We start from the raw sequence: 15,143 nt of genomic DNA, 5'->3' as shown, positions 1-15,143 counted from the left end.
TCAACCTCTGGGAATAGCTTAGACAAGGCTGTGTAGTGGGCGACCCTGGAAGATTGCACCTGAAAAGAAACACATAAGCAGTCAACCAATCTATAAAATACATTATTTACATAAACAATATAAACAGAAGAGGTTATGTCCATTGATTTATCATGGCTATAGGCACACATACAAGGAGGCTTCACTTGGGGTCTCCCCAGATAAAAATGCCTGAAATTATTTTATATGTTGCCTTTTATGTCTTATTATATTACCCACCACAGCCAGCTCAGTCAGCAATGTTCCATATACTTCATGAGTATATGACAAGAACATTACTTATTCTAAGACTTGTTTCTAGAAAGAAATATCATCCGATTTTGAATTCATACATCCATGTTTATGATTCATGTATTATTGATACGTCTATTTATATATACAAATGGACACATCAACATTGATTTTTATATCTATTTGCATTATATTTACATATTTACGCATTTGTACACCAAAGAGCAAGAGAGAAAGAAAAGACGGAAAAACTGTACTGAGTTCTAATTTAAGAACTAATCTCCTGATTTTATAACTTATTTTAAGCACATATACTTTTCAAATAAGTTTTTGTTCCTTCAAAAAGCAAATCTCATGAACGAAGGGTTTCATAAAGCTATACTGATGGCTGATTTACCGTATTCCCTAATTTACAAGACCATGGTTTAAGAAGCATTTGTGAGAAATACAGACACCTAAACAAGGATAGTTAGATATGCACCTGCTGGAAACGTTTAGCCACGTGACTAGAATGTAACCGGAATCCTTCCTCAACCCTTCACTCCTGCCTCCTCTGTCCCCAAAAGCACATTCTGCCATGTGGTGTTTTCACTTCTTTATTCCTCCAGGATCACTAACTCGGTGTGGCACAGATGCTCGTGTATGAAATAAGAAGCGTGTTTGAATATTCTAGAAAAGGGAGAGGCACAAAGATACCTTCTCCGTCTTTTGGACACCGGTGGCCTTCCTCTGGACTGGAATTCCCTCTTCTGCAGCTGACGTCCACTTGGTGGCTTTCCTCCTGACACGGTGCAGGGGAGACGAGCCCTCAGCCCGGGCACACGCCGGCTTCTGGAAGTGATCTGCTCTCTTGCAGCCAGTGGTGTCCAGCGATGGGTGATTCTGGCCAGTGCTACCTGCCCTGAATTCAGATGGTTTCCCACCAACTCCAGATGCATCTCCTTATTTGTTCGCTCTGGCTGATAAATAAATTTCCCTGAATGAGTGGATTATCTAGATCCCTGCCATTTATTCTTTTCAGAAACACTTTTTCTTTCCGTTGAACTACGTGGTTAAAACTATTGCTAAGAGCTTTGACACAATTCCCATGTCTGTTGATGGAGAAAACTGAAGGCTATTTGTCCCCTTCCCAGGGACTCAGGTTGTCAATGACACAAGCACCGTTCCTGTACTTTGCCCCCCACAGGAATGCCTGAGTGCGTGGAGATCGCGTGGGTTTTTGTTAACGGATGCCCTTGTCCGTTTTTCACCGTTTTGCACCCTTTCTCTGCATCACGCATCCTCTTCTTGTGACCTCATCCTCTTCTATTTTTAGTCTGTTGCCCACACTGCAGGCAAAGAATCACGAGTATCCAGACCACGGAGTTGCCGAATCACTAGTCTTAACGTCAAAATAGAGGTTTCACTAAAAATGTCGAACCGTCTCACCACCAGAAACTTTGGTGTCTCTGACAGCTCTATCCCCATGGCTCAGAAGCCGGGTGACAACCTGAGTCACTCCTAAGAGGAAACCTTTTGCCCACCATGATACCTTGAAATTTCAGGAAAAAAAAAATATGTCATGTGATGAATCAGGATGGCTGGCACAGCCTGTGTTCTTCCAAAAGTTTTCTGTTTGAGAGTTTCGATGTGTATTTACACATATATTTAAAATATTAATATTTAAAATGTAATTAAAAAAATTAAACCCATTTTAATACTAAAGGGAGACAAACAAGAATGCCCATCAGAGTCATACAAGCTCTTAAGAGAGTGATTGGGGTTATAGTTCGTTAATATTGAGAGCAACCTTGAGACGCCTCATCTGGTTCTTTGGGGACCTGAGGGGTGATGCTGTAAAGTGCAGGGCGAGGGCTTGGTGCACACTTGGTCCTGGAGGCGGGGATGCCGGGTCCCTGTGGAGGGAAGGAGTGCTGTGGCCGCAGGACCTCCTGTGCTGTGGGGCGTGAGGCCCCAGGGCAGAGACCTGAACCTGCAGGCAGCTGGCAGGAGTGAGGGGTGAGGCAGGAGATAGATGGGCCCCAGGCTGAGCAGCTGGAGTCTGTCCCCTGTGGACAGATACTCAAAAGTAGCAGGAGCGAGAGAGGAGCCGGGCCCTGCCAAGATAAGAGAGAAAAGACCACGTGTTCCTCATTCTCAAGGTCAAGGAGACCTTCTCAACTAAATACATACAGAAAGCCTCCTTGAAGGTCAAAAGGGAAGGGGCACCACCCCATAGTAGGTGATGTCAACCTACCCATAGGCCTCTGTGTTAGAATCTATCTTGGCTAAGAGAGCACACGCACACAGGGTAGGACCCTGAGATAAACCAAATACAGACTCAGAACCAGGCAAAGCAAGATGACTGGCCAAAGGAAACCGGGAAGAAATGCCCCATATGAGTGATTTGAACAACCACGAGGGCTTAAATCTCTCTCAGCCCACCTGTGTGTCTATCCACACGTACTCTTTTTCCTCCTAATAAACACTTTACTCGTTTCACTACTTTCTGACCTTGTGGGAATTCATTTCTACAAAGTCAACGGGCCAGGGCCTTGTCACTGGCCACTGGTCAAGCGGCTAGGATTCAGTGTTCTCCCTGCCACGGCCTGACTTCAATCTCTGGCCTGGAACCGAGAGCCTGCTTTAAGCCACTGCAGGCCAAGGTCATCCGAGATCAGGGGGAGTCTGGGGTTGGCATGGTACCTCCTCTTGTCCCCATGCAGGTCTTTATCCAGTATGGCCTTTCCCAACCTCAGCACTTTTGACATTTCAGGCAGGACAGCTCTTTGTGTTAGGGTCTGTTCTGTGCTTTGAAAGTTGTCGAGCAGCGTCCCTGGCCACCCCACCACCAGATGTCAGGAGCGGCCCCCTCCCCGTTGTAGTAACCAAAAATGTCTACAGACATCGCCCACTGTCCCATGGGTGCCAAGGTAGCCCCCAGTTGGGACCATAGATCCAGAAGGACATGGGATCCACCACTTTGTCTTCATCACCTGACCACTTGGTAAGGAAAGAGGTTGGAGTGTCTCTCTTCCTGGAGGACCTTAAAAGCTTCTCCGTATGGCCCATTAATAAGCGCAAGCAAAAAGCAGTGGTAACACTGTACAGTTTCTGATTTTTGTGTTGAAAGGAAACTTTCAACACAAAAATTTTTTTTGTATTGAGGTGAAAGACAGATGAGCATTTGTCTAATTTTGGCTTTCTCACACTCTTTTTACCAGGAGACATTAAACTCACTCAATTTTTATACTGATTTTCACAAAATATGTGGGACATTTCAAGGCAACCATGGATCTGAAAAATAATTTACTCCATGACAATAATCTATTTCATGAGAATCTCCACATGAATTCTAAGTGGACGTAACTGAATTTATTTATGTAGTGCCTCACATAGGGTTAGATGTTCAAAGGCCACCCAACCCAGATGTCACTGCGGAAAGACAATTTAAAAAAATCATCAAGTCAGAACAATCACTATGTCTTCCTCTGCTGAGCCCAGCTCTGTCCCAGGCCATGTTCTACCCCTTTGCTCATTTACTCTCCCCTAAAACTCCATGTCATTGTTCCTCATTTCACCAATTTGCCAACACCATGGACAAAGGGCTATTTTCTGGTATGATAAAGAATTTTTAGAAATCACTAAGAAAAACATACCCAACTTACAGGGCGGGGGTGGGGAGAGGTGGTGGGAAGATGAAAAGATATGAACTTAGAGTTCACAGGAAAAAAATATTAAAAAGCCAATAAATATCTAAACAAAAGGCTCAATTTTACTCATATTTTAAAAATGAAAATCAGAATAACATTTGACTACCCATTTTCCATTTGGGAAAAAAATACTAACGAAAAGTTTTAAAACCCCACCATCAACCAGGGTATAAAAGAGATCCTCTCTCTCCTACGTGGTTGGGCATATACATTTAATACAGTGTTTCCTGGGGAGAATTTGGTAATAGCTAACACATTTTAATTCTACCAACTTGCTGGTGGTAGAATTCCACTATCACAGGGGTCCCCAACCCCCAGGCCACACAGCAGGAGGTGAGCAGTCGTCTATAGAGCAAAGCTTCATCTGCCGCCCCCCATAGCTCGCATTACCGCCTGAACCTTCCCCCCACCCCGCCCCGTCTGTGGATAAACTGTCCCCCATGAAACCGGTCCCTGGTGCCAAAAAGGTTGGGGACCGCTGCACTATTAGAAATTTGCCCTGATGTCATGCAAAAAACTGTACGTATAAGGAGATTCACAACAGTTTTCAAAAACAAACAAAACAAAATTGGAAAAAACTAAAAATGTCTATTACCATGGGAATGGCTGAATAAATTAAGGTGTGGACAGGACCCCAGGGAACCGCTGGGAAGATAAGGACCCCAGGAGTGTGTGAGCCATCAGGGGAGGACAAGTTCCCTGATGAGACCGTAAATGTTATTAAACAGTGTGGTTGCACCCGTATCTCCACTTAGGTAGTAGAAGAATGAGGTTCCGGGCGTGGATACACTGCTTCTCTGGAGAGAAAATGTTCAAGAGTGATTATCCCTGGAGAGAAGGGAGACATCCTGAATTATTTTCCTTTGATCATGTGGATTTCTTTCTTTTACTTTAAAAATGAATTAATTAAAGAAGGCAAATCAAACCAAATGAATAGTGAAGGGGACCAATGGCTCATGGATGGATGAAGACGGCCTCACATCAGTATTCCCAAAGTGGTTCCACATGGAACACCAATGGCACCAGCAAAGGTTGTGTCCTTGTCCCTCAAATCAGGATGGGCAGGCTGGCGTGTCATGGCAGGTCACTGCAGCAAAGAAAAAGGGTGGCCTTCTCCCCACCCAGTAAAGGGTCTTGCACCAAAGGCTGCATCTCTTGCATAAAGGAAATGTGTCACTTTCCCACACACAGCAAAGCCCCCAGGACTAGAAAGACAGCCGGGTGCCTCATGTGTGCCACTATAGGTAGGATGCAGTAGGTTATTAACAGGAAGGCATTGTCACTGCTCATCCCCTGTAAGCACAGAAGACAGGCCTGGCGACTACGCTGGTACTGAGTGATGTTTACCTGAACAGGTGTTTTTGCAAGGCTCAAAGCTCCCACATGGTCTCGTCCACACCTCGGGGTCCTGCAGATCTGACTCTACATCTATGCTTCCTGTACTCAGAGCTGGCTGGTCTCCATTACTTTAAAGGCTGTGTTTCTATAAAGCACCAAATTGCTATTTCCTCTGGAAAGGTGGAGCAGACAGCCACCCAACTGGAGAGCCAGGCGCTTCTGTTCCTCTGTATTAAAATGAACTTTAAATTACACATTGATTCCAGTCCTACGAAATTTAGCAAACAGTGCATAACATTTAAATAAATTATAATAATCAAGCTCCAGTGTTTGAATTAAAGCTTTTTATTGCATGATTTGACTGAATACTGTAAAAACCTCATTAATTTCTATGCCACTAATTTGTAATTTGTGATAAAGCACAAAGCGGGGGTGGGGGTGGGGGAGAAGGGAGAACACTGAAGTTTTTTTTTTTTCTTTTTCACTGCAAATCTTTTTCATGAAAGTGCAAATCAGTACTGTAAACAAGGTTGCAGGGGATCTGATTTGAAATACTTAAGAAAATAAACTTTTCAAATATCTTTTAGAAGCATCATTTACATGCATACAATTTATATGCTAATTACAAATCATTCCGGTCTATTCACTAAAGTAATTCCCTTGAGAACCGCAGCTGGGCTTTTTTTTTTTCTTTCTTTCTTTCTCTATTTTTTTTTTTTTTTTTTTTTTGGCCTGGGTTAGGTTACTATTATACTTGAAAGTTACAAAACATGTCCCAACATGCTTTGTAATTTAAAGGGGTTTTTGTCAAATTAACTTAAATTAGTAAAATTTCACTGCAGGTTTCTGTCACTTTTTTCTCTTGCATTCTAATGTGATTCTAAGATGCTCAGAAAATGCTTCTCCCTAAAAGAAAATTCTCAGTAGGGGTGGAGGAACTGGCTTGACGGAGCAAAGGGAGGGAACGGGGGACTCAGACTCCGAGCATCCAGTCACCATGCTGCAACTGGAACTAGATTTTACGAGAATTTTTTGCAGTGAAGGGTGGTGTGCGTGCACTCAGTAAAGAGGGATCAGTCCATATCACCCCATCTCTCAACTAAAGAGGCCTAATAAACTTGATAAATATTGATACATATTTTGTACAATTAATAAACTTGTCATCCTGGTGCAAGTTTTAAATTCCCCAATCATTTACCATCTGAACTGACAACCCATATTCAGATCAAGGATTTTCCCTCGGATCCAGGGTTATGACGGTCCCTGGGCCAGAAATAAGTGAAATCAAATAGGTAGGTTATAACTGCACAAGCAGACGGATTTTTCGAATAGCGACAGAACAATAGGAAGTTGGGTCTGCCCTACCTCTCCAGCTGCCCCGCCCCCAGACTGGCAGTTACAAGGCCCTGAGTTCTGAAAGGCAGTGCTGGGGTGTAGGGTGGGGCCGGGGGTGTGTGGGCTGGTGAGCCGCTAGGTGAGAAGGGAGAAGCAGTAGGGAGGGCTGGCTTTGCTGTGGAGACACAGCCCTGCTGCGAGCTCAGCTGAGAAGCTCGTCTTTTCCCAATTTATCTAGTTTGCTAATTGGGTTACAAAATAAAGTTCAGACTAACAACAAACACCCTCCTTCAAGCCACGTAGATTACATGTTGCCTCTCTCCGAATATAAGTTTAGGTGGTAACGTAATTAAGCCCAGGAAACCTCGCTGTAGGTAGGCTGGGGTTCACAGAATCTAGCAGATGCCCTGGAACTTCAGTCTGACGCAACATAATTCTTCTTATGTGAAATATAATTAATGAAGAAAATGCCTCAGATGTGTGGGCTAGGAAGGCAAATATAACCACCCTTTATCGTGCCTTCAAGGTTAGAATTATTATAGCACTTATAACTTTATTATAATTACCCATAATGAGACTTCACACGTGATGTAGTTGATGTGCTTCCGACAATAGAGGTTTTCAAGATGCCTCATTAAGTATTTTACTATATATTTATGTGATTTTTCACTTCGCCTCCCAGTTTTGGTGGCAACACAGCCCATGTAAAGGCATATGTACATATTTTAATAAAAAATACTACCATTAAAGATCATAAAATGATTACAATGAATAGCTATTAGGATGTCACAGCTGTATAAGCCATCCCCTTTATGTACTCCCGTGCTGAATTGTTTTATAACCTATCATAAACCTATTAAACTACTGGTAATAAAGGATTGTAATTAGTGATAAAGCCTTGTTGCTTAGTGAGCCAAGACAGTCATCCTTACTTTGAATTTTATTGAAGGTAATCAAGACGAACCTTCAGCAATGTCAAATAACAGTGGAGAGCAAGGTGGTACTTTTGACCACGGATGGTATCGGTTCACCTCTCCTGAGTTTTCCCTCTCGATTTATTTTGGTTGGTTTTCTCTTTGTGTCGTTTTTATTTTGTCTGTAAACACGAGATGCCGGAGGAGAGAGCGTTCCAAGCCAGAGGTGAGCTGGCAAGGGGACCCTTGTGCACTTCGAACAGCGCGATCCTGCTGTGCTGGCTCTGGGGTGTCACCGTGGATGGTGCAGGATGCAGCCCTGGTCCAGTTCCACCTCCTGCAGCGGGGAACATGGCCGAGGAGACACCCAGCCCCACGCGTGGGGACCGCTGGTTAAGAGGAAGCTGTGCAAAGACCCGAACAGAACAGGTGACATTTTCGGCTCTCACATCACATTAACTTTTCTCTCAGCTATCCTCGGTTGAATGTGAACTTGGCCTCCCCTGACAAAGCCTCTGCACTAATGCCCTGGCACCGCCTGGGCCTCTCCACGCTCATGAATACAGTCCCGGTGCCAAAGTGCTCAGAAGTCAGCTTCTCGATGTCCTCTCGTGGAAGGTGTCCTTCCCAGCTCTCCTGATGTGCGTTTCCCATCTTCCCTTCAAAATCCTGGGGGGGGGGCAGTTTTACCCGGGGATAAGAGCCTGGAGGATGTCTTTGCAAAGCATTGGCAAGGGACACCAGACTTTCTTTCGTGCCAGGCGGTAAAGAGCTCCCTTGCGCCCAGGACCCAGGCAGGAAAAGGGTGGTTCTGCCCCGGGCTTGGACCTCCGGGTCCTCAACCCACAGCCTCTGACTTCCACCAAAGTAGCTCTACAGAGGATGGCGTGTCTGAGAGGCCTTCACTTAATTTCTAAAGTAAACTGGAGACCCGGAGTTTAAGTGGAAATGGGAACCTAGCCCTCCATTGTGTATCTAACAAGCTGGGAATGGATCAGAGTGAAGACCAGGGAGGGCGTCCCTTAGTTCCCCGGCTCCGCACTGGACCTGGCAGCCCACCGTGCTCGGCTTTTGCTGCACTGAGCTGTAGGGAAATTACAGGAACCAATAATCCACTTCCGGTCAGTGGAAACTTTGTCTTGGTGGATAACAAAGACTGGGCTGAAAAACCCAACACCAACCCTAAAACCTGCTGGAGGACAGAGCGGGTGGGGAGGGGCCGGGGTGCTGCTGAGCTCGACAGGGCCACTGACCCAGCACCAGACCTAAGTTGTAACCTTTCTCTGGGGACCTCGAGGGCCCAGCACACACAGAGGCCAGGAGCAAAGGATGCAGGTCCGGTGAGCATGTTTAAAGCAGAGATGCCGCGTAATTAATCCAACGTGAAACGGAAGAGCTGAAGTTACATACAAGGAATCAGCGGAGTATCCAGGCAGACAACGACATTTAATTACAATTGCATCCAGATTTTTCTTTTTTTCCCCTTCAAGCTACATTTTTTTTTTAAATTTTATTAGAGCATAGTTGATTTACAATGTTGTATTAGTTTCAGGTGTACAGCAAAGTGATTCAGTTATACATGTGCATGCATTCATTATTTTTCAGATTCTCTTCCCATTTAGGTTATTACAGAGTATTGAGTAGAGTTCCCTGCGCTCTACAGCAGGAACCTGTTGGCTGTTTGATACACAGTAGTGTGCGTATGTTCATCCCAAGCTCCTAATTTATCCCTCACCCATGTTTCCCCTTTGGCAACCACAGGTTTGTTTTCGAAATCTATGAGTCTGTTTCTGTTTTGTAAATAAGTTCATTTGCATCATTTTTTTAAATTAGATTCCACATATGAGCGGTATCATATGATCAGACTCTTCTTTAGACCTGGGAGGGGTTGGGATTAGGGCCAGAGAGATCCCTTTATTTTATTTATATCCTCCTGACTCTAATTCCACCTTATGGTGAATATGATGTGTGTTCTCTCATTCGCACTGTATGAGTACAAGGGCATATTATTGTAGTGTCAGGGAAATTATAAAATGGAATTAAACCACATCCGTGCCCCCCTAAATGTCAGCATGGCCACGGAATCTCCCATCACTTGACATCTACGTGGAATCAGGGGCACCGAAGGCTGATGGCTTTTGCCAGCAAATCAGAAAGACTGCTCATCTATTTTCTTTTTTATCTTAAATGTATCCAGAGTTGTAGGGCTAAATACGAAAGCTGTAGCAGTTGGTCAGCTTTTAAGCTACTAGAAGAAAGTTAAGCTTCTGTGTCGGCTGCCCGAGATACCAGCCATAAGCTGACAAGTAATTAAACCAGCATATCTGTAACAACTGTCATCTCTTATTTCTGGGCAACTTGGATGTAAACCAAAGGCAAGAAAGCTAAGGGGGGAAAAAAGGCAAAAGAACAAGAGAGGTTGGTTGTGGAGAGCCACTGCCGGGCTGTCCCGCGGGACAGGTTAGCAGACCTGGGCATTTAGAGGCTGGTAGCCACATTCGGAAGGGTCAGGCTCCCTTAACCAATTATTAGCAGGTAAAAGAGCATCAGATAATGTGTAAATGTGGGACTTCCCTGGCGGTCCAGTAGTTAAGACTCTGAGCTTCCTCTGCAGGGGGGTGGTGGGTTCGCTCTCCGGTCGGGGAAATATCGATAAAATCCCACATGCCGCTTGGCATGGCCAAAATGAATCATAAATAACAACAATAATAATAATTTTTAAAATGTCATGTAAGTCTGAGCTCTGCGGTTTTGAAGAAGCCGAGTGTGACATGCATTCTGAGCTGCTGGAGTGGCCAGGCTGGGCCACCTCATTGACATTTCCCTTCGGGTGGCCCCTGAAGGGGCGCGAAGCCCCCTCCCCGGGCGGATCCCTGGGGCTGATGCTCCGTTATTCATGGTCTGGACAAAACCTTTCTCTCCCTCCTCTGCCGCATCTCCTGGTCCAGACCCAGACCCAGACACACAGTACATGCTCTGGAGAGATCTCTGTCCACGTGGGGATGCTCTGTATCTATAGATATGAGGGCTGGGCTTGGAGGTCTCAAGGGTTCTAAGTGACCAGGAAACAATAAGTCAAAGGGTGACCAGCGCACCTTTCTGGGCTCGAGGCTGAAATTCATGGGACGTCCTGCCCATCATCACAGCCTGACCTCGTCTTTGTGTCTGGACCTCATTCGCTTGATGCATTTGAAAATCATGCAGTAGGGACCCCTAACCCCTCCTTGAGACAGCTCCAGGGTTTCCAAGATAAGCAGGCAATTTTAAGCCTTGTGATGACAGGAGAACTGGCGTAGGTCAAGAGCCTGGCTTTCAGGGGACGAGGACTCGGGGCGTGGGTTCTATTCACAGACACACAATGACACCCTTCATCATGACCAGCCTGATGGTAGATGCCGTACGGCACCCTCAGCGTGAAAAAAAAAGCATCATGGAACAGGTCAAACCTGAGGCATCCCTGTTGGCAGTGCGATTGGAGATTTCTCCGTGAAGATTTAAACATTTCAGCTGATTGAGTTACTCTCCCTCAAGACCACTGTGAGCTCCCCAACATGTGAAGGAATGAGGAGCACACTCGTTAGGGATTGAATTGCAGAAAAGGACTGATGTGTTTCTTTTAAAACCTCTTAATACGTTCACAGTCTCTTCCGTCCAAATGGACTCTAAGCTTTGTTCATTTCCAAGTAGTCAAACTTGGAATTACTTGCCAATCTTGGGAACACAGACCCCCGATCCAAGGCCTCTGCACACATTCTGTTTATTTTTCTCCTAATGAAAAGCGTGACAAGCAAACAATTAAACTGAAAAGCAGGCATAAATTAGCGTCCACAGCTCCAGAGCTGATCGCACGTTAGAAGATGTGCTTGGGAGGATGAACGCTCACTCAGGTCATTTAAATTATGTCTCAGACCGTCTGTGGTTCTTCTGTAAGATGGTTGATTTCGGTGAATTGGTGCATTATTTGGATTTATTTCAGTGAATGGTCCCTCTCCTTCTGGTGTCAGGAGAGTGAGCCCTGGGCTTCATCAGGGCTCCATTATATCCGCAACAGAGAGAGAGGAGTGCCCAGCCCTGTTACATCGTCTTTTGAACGAGTCAATGCAGACAGAAGTAAATGACAGTTAATTACAAATTACATTCTGGTTGGGGCCGAGCAGGCCTCTTGCCTTGAATAATGATCGGGCCCTCGGGCTTTCACCTGCCTGCAAGCGGGTGTACGAGATGCAGGTCTCAAAACAAGCCGTTAAACACAAAAGCTTATTGGATTGCACAGATTTAGGAAAAGCGTTCAGATCTCTCGCGGCAACGGCAGAATGAGGGTGAAGGGCAGGAAGTTGGCTCTTGTTTGCTGACTTAGAGAACCTGTCCCACGTCAAGGAGGTCACGAGCTCCTTACACCTCGGCCAGCTGATGGAGAGCAGTAGACATCGTGACACTAATTTAGACTCGTAATCAAAGGAATGCAATAATGCACTTAGTAAGATTGTATACTTTTTAAATTATTTAGTTATTTTTGGCTGCATTGGGTCTTCGTTGCTGCGTGCAGGTTTTCTCCAGCTGCGGCGAGCGGGGGCTACTCCTCGTTGTGGTGCGAGGGCTTCTCATTGTGGCGGCTTCTCTTGTTGCGGAGCACGGGCTCTAGGCACACACGCTTCAGTAGTTGTGGCACGCGGGCTCTAGAGCGCAGGCTCAGTAGTTGTGGCGCACGGGATTAGTTGCTCAGGGGCATGTGGGATCTACCTGGACCAGGGCTCAAACCCCTGTCCCATGCATTGGCAGGCAGATTCTTAAAGACTGCGCCCCCAGGGAAGTCCCTGTGTACTTTTTTTAAATCAGAAGAGGATTTTTACCACCATCAGCAGACACTTTGATTTTCTGATTTTTTTTTTTAGTTTAAACAATAAATTCACTTACTACATTTTAAGTCCAATCTTAAGTCACTATGTTTGCAAAAATAAGACAATATTGAAAATAATTAATGTTAGCGTTCATGCATTGAAAAGACCTTGGCTTTTGTAATTCACTAAAGCAATTTCTATTCATTTAGTTGAGCTAAACACTTACTGTTAAAGACAAAAGCCCCGGCAGTCTGACACTGAGCTCATTATGTATGTTAGAAACACTGCAATCCAAGGTCACACCACCACACGAAACAAAGCTGGAGAGTTGGGGGCAGGGGGGCGGGGTGGGGGGAGTAGGGGGAGAAACGGGGAGGGGTGGGCCCAGGGATTAAAATGCAGACCACACCGTTCTCCACAATAACTTTCCATTTAGGCCTGATTAAAACTTCAAAACAAAGCTGGTTGGAAACATCAGTAGAACGATTTTTGTTGTTGTCGCTAAGTGATGGGGGTGACCATTAAGCTCTGGGGAGCTTAATGGGCTAGTTGGAGACCTCCAGCAGTGGGGGCCTAAGTCCCAGCCCATCTTCGGAACTGTCGAATATATTAAAGGAGGTGTTGATAACCCTTTGCAGAGTAGAGTCTGCTTATGCAGACACAGCAAGGCCTAGAAGTTAAATTCGCCTCTTTCGCTTAAATAGCGTCGGCACAGCGTGAGAATAAAATTTCTCGTGTTAATATCTGTGTTAAGATCGGCCACTTTAGCTGCAGGGAACACTCACTCTCCACGGCCCCTTGAGCCCAGTGCCCATGCCCTCACCTGGGCCATGGTGTTGATCAATGACAGTCCTGTTACTGCAAGGCGGCAAGAGAAATCCTGTCTCCTGTAAGGAAAAAGGCAGCATGGTTACACTCTGCAGTCTTCTCACGATTACCCTCCACGTTTGGGGAAAAACATGACTATTTCTTCCATGAGCAGAAAGTTTCATAGATGAGACAAGTAGTTTGCACATGAACTTCAGCAAGATAAAAGTTAGAGTAGGTTCTGCTGAGATAACTTTATTTATTCAGCTCATTTAGAAAGAGTGTGTGACAGCTTTAATCCTGAGACAAAACGCAGGAAGCAAAGGCAGGAGGCTGTCCGGGTTGCATGTTTCGGAGCCTGTTTCAAGATTTCACAAGACTCTGGGAAGAATACCCTCTCAAAGTTTTCCTTTCAGACTGCAAAATCTGAAAGCTACTTTTTAGAAATGTTGGCGTGTGTCATTAAAATGGGCAGAGAGTATATTTCCAACCCAAAGGAGTGAAATGAGTTCGTTTCGAGGGATCTGATGCGTCTGCCCAAGTAAGACACCTTCTCAAACTCAGCTGCAAACACCTGTAAGAGCTCTCGCCCTAAAATCAGGGAGAAAAATAGCTTGCCTTCTCTGTGTGGAGGAGAGCGGCCGTCTTATCGGTAGCAGAGTGACGCTGACGGTACCGATAGTGACACGGGTAATCCATCATGTCATCAGCACCGCGAGGGGCGGCGGCACCCCCCGCCCGCCTGGGGTGCGAGCCGAGCCGCGCTGCAGGACACTTAACCCCGAGAGCCTCGAGCGCCCGCTGCGTTCACTCCACCCCTGTCACGTATGAGGCGCCTGCAGGATGACAGTAAATCCATACGGGCCGGCGATCTACCATCATGACACGCGCACACCAGGCTGCCTTAGACACCACTGAACTGGGTGATGATGAGCGCGTGGGAAGAGGCCTTTATTACGAGTCTTGTAGAGCCGTTTAAGGGCTCTCGGGCAAGCCTGCGGCAGCTTGCCAGTCCGGGAAGGCCGCGCAGCCTCCGCCGCGTCCACCAGGCCGGGGACTCTCCGGGGCCATGGCTTTCAGACGCCGGTAGTCATCACACGCATGTTGCAAATTCATTTGCTATTATTGTGACGTACCTACAGGTCGACCAACTCTGCAGTGTTTTTTTTGTTTTGTTTTGTTTTTTTATCCATAGTAGAGAAATAGTAAGACACCAGGGTTGGGAAACGCCTTTGGGTATTACATAGCATTCTATCGTGTCATCTAGAAAAACCTAAACCATAAAAAGGCAGCCGTCACAACATGTGTGACATTTGGGATGTTATTTTGGACTCCTAAGAGTGCAGGTATCTGGTTGTGATCCCCACGGACACACACAAGTGCAGCGACTAGTCTGTGTGCCAGGCATATGTTTACAACAAGAAATAAACAAGTTTCCCTTCTAACTTTTTCTAGATTGTGTTTCTTTTAAAATCATTTCTTCCTTGCCCTTTGTTAAATCACGACAAGATTTTACTGGGTTAAAAGAAGAAAAAACAAAATCTAGTTGAATAGTAATATAGTTCTTTCATGTATATGCAAGAAGAAGATCTTTTCACACCTTGATTAAATTAGCATATATTTAAATACTAATGAACGGCCAGTGCCTGGTTGAGAATACCAAGAACTAGTTGCACAGTTACCTGTCCCTAGGAAACAGGTCTGATTCTAGAGGCATGTGAGGGTCTGAGGCAGGATTTTATTTCAGGAGATACTAATGCATGGTCCCAAACAGCATGAAGGTGGCAGGAGGATATGTGGTCATCAGGAAAAATGTGTCTCAAGTGGGAAACTAGGGCCAAATGATTACAAGCAGCCCCTGGCTTGAGTTGGTTTCCTGTGTATCTTGGGTGCTCACTGGGGCTGGGGAAACTTTTCCCCACCACTGTTTTGTGCGCGAAGACCTGTTC

This window comes from Globicephala melas, chromosome 3 (genome assembly GCF_963455315.2).
Source record: "Globicephala melas chromosome 3, mGloMel1.2, whole genome shotgun sequence".
Taxonomy (NCBI): domain Eukaryota; kingdom Metazoa; phylum Chordata; class Mammalia; order Artiodactyla; family Delphinidae; genus Globicephala; species Globicephala melas.
The sequence above is the reverse complement of the archived record's forward strand: the minus strand, read 5'-3'. Positions refer to the sequence as shown.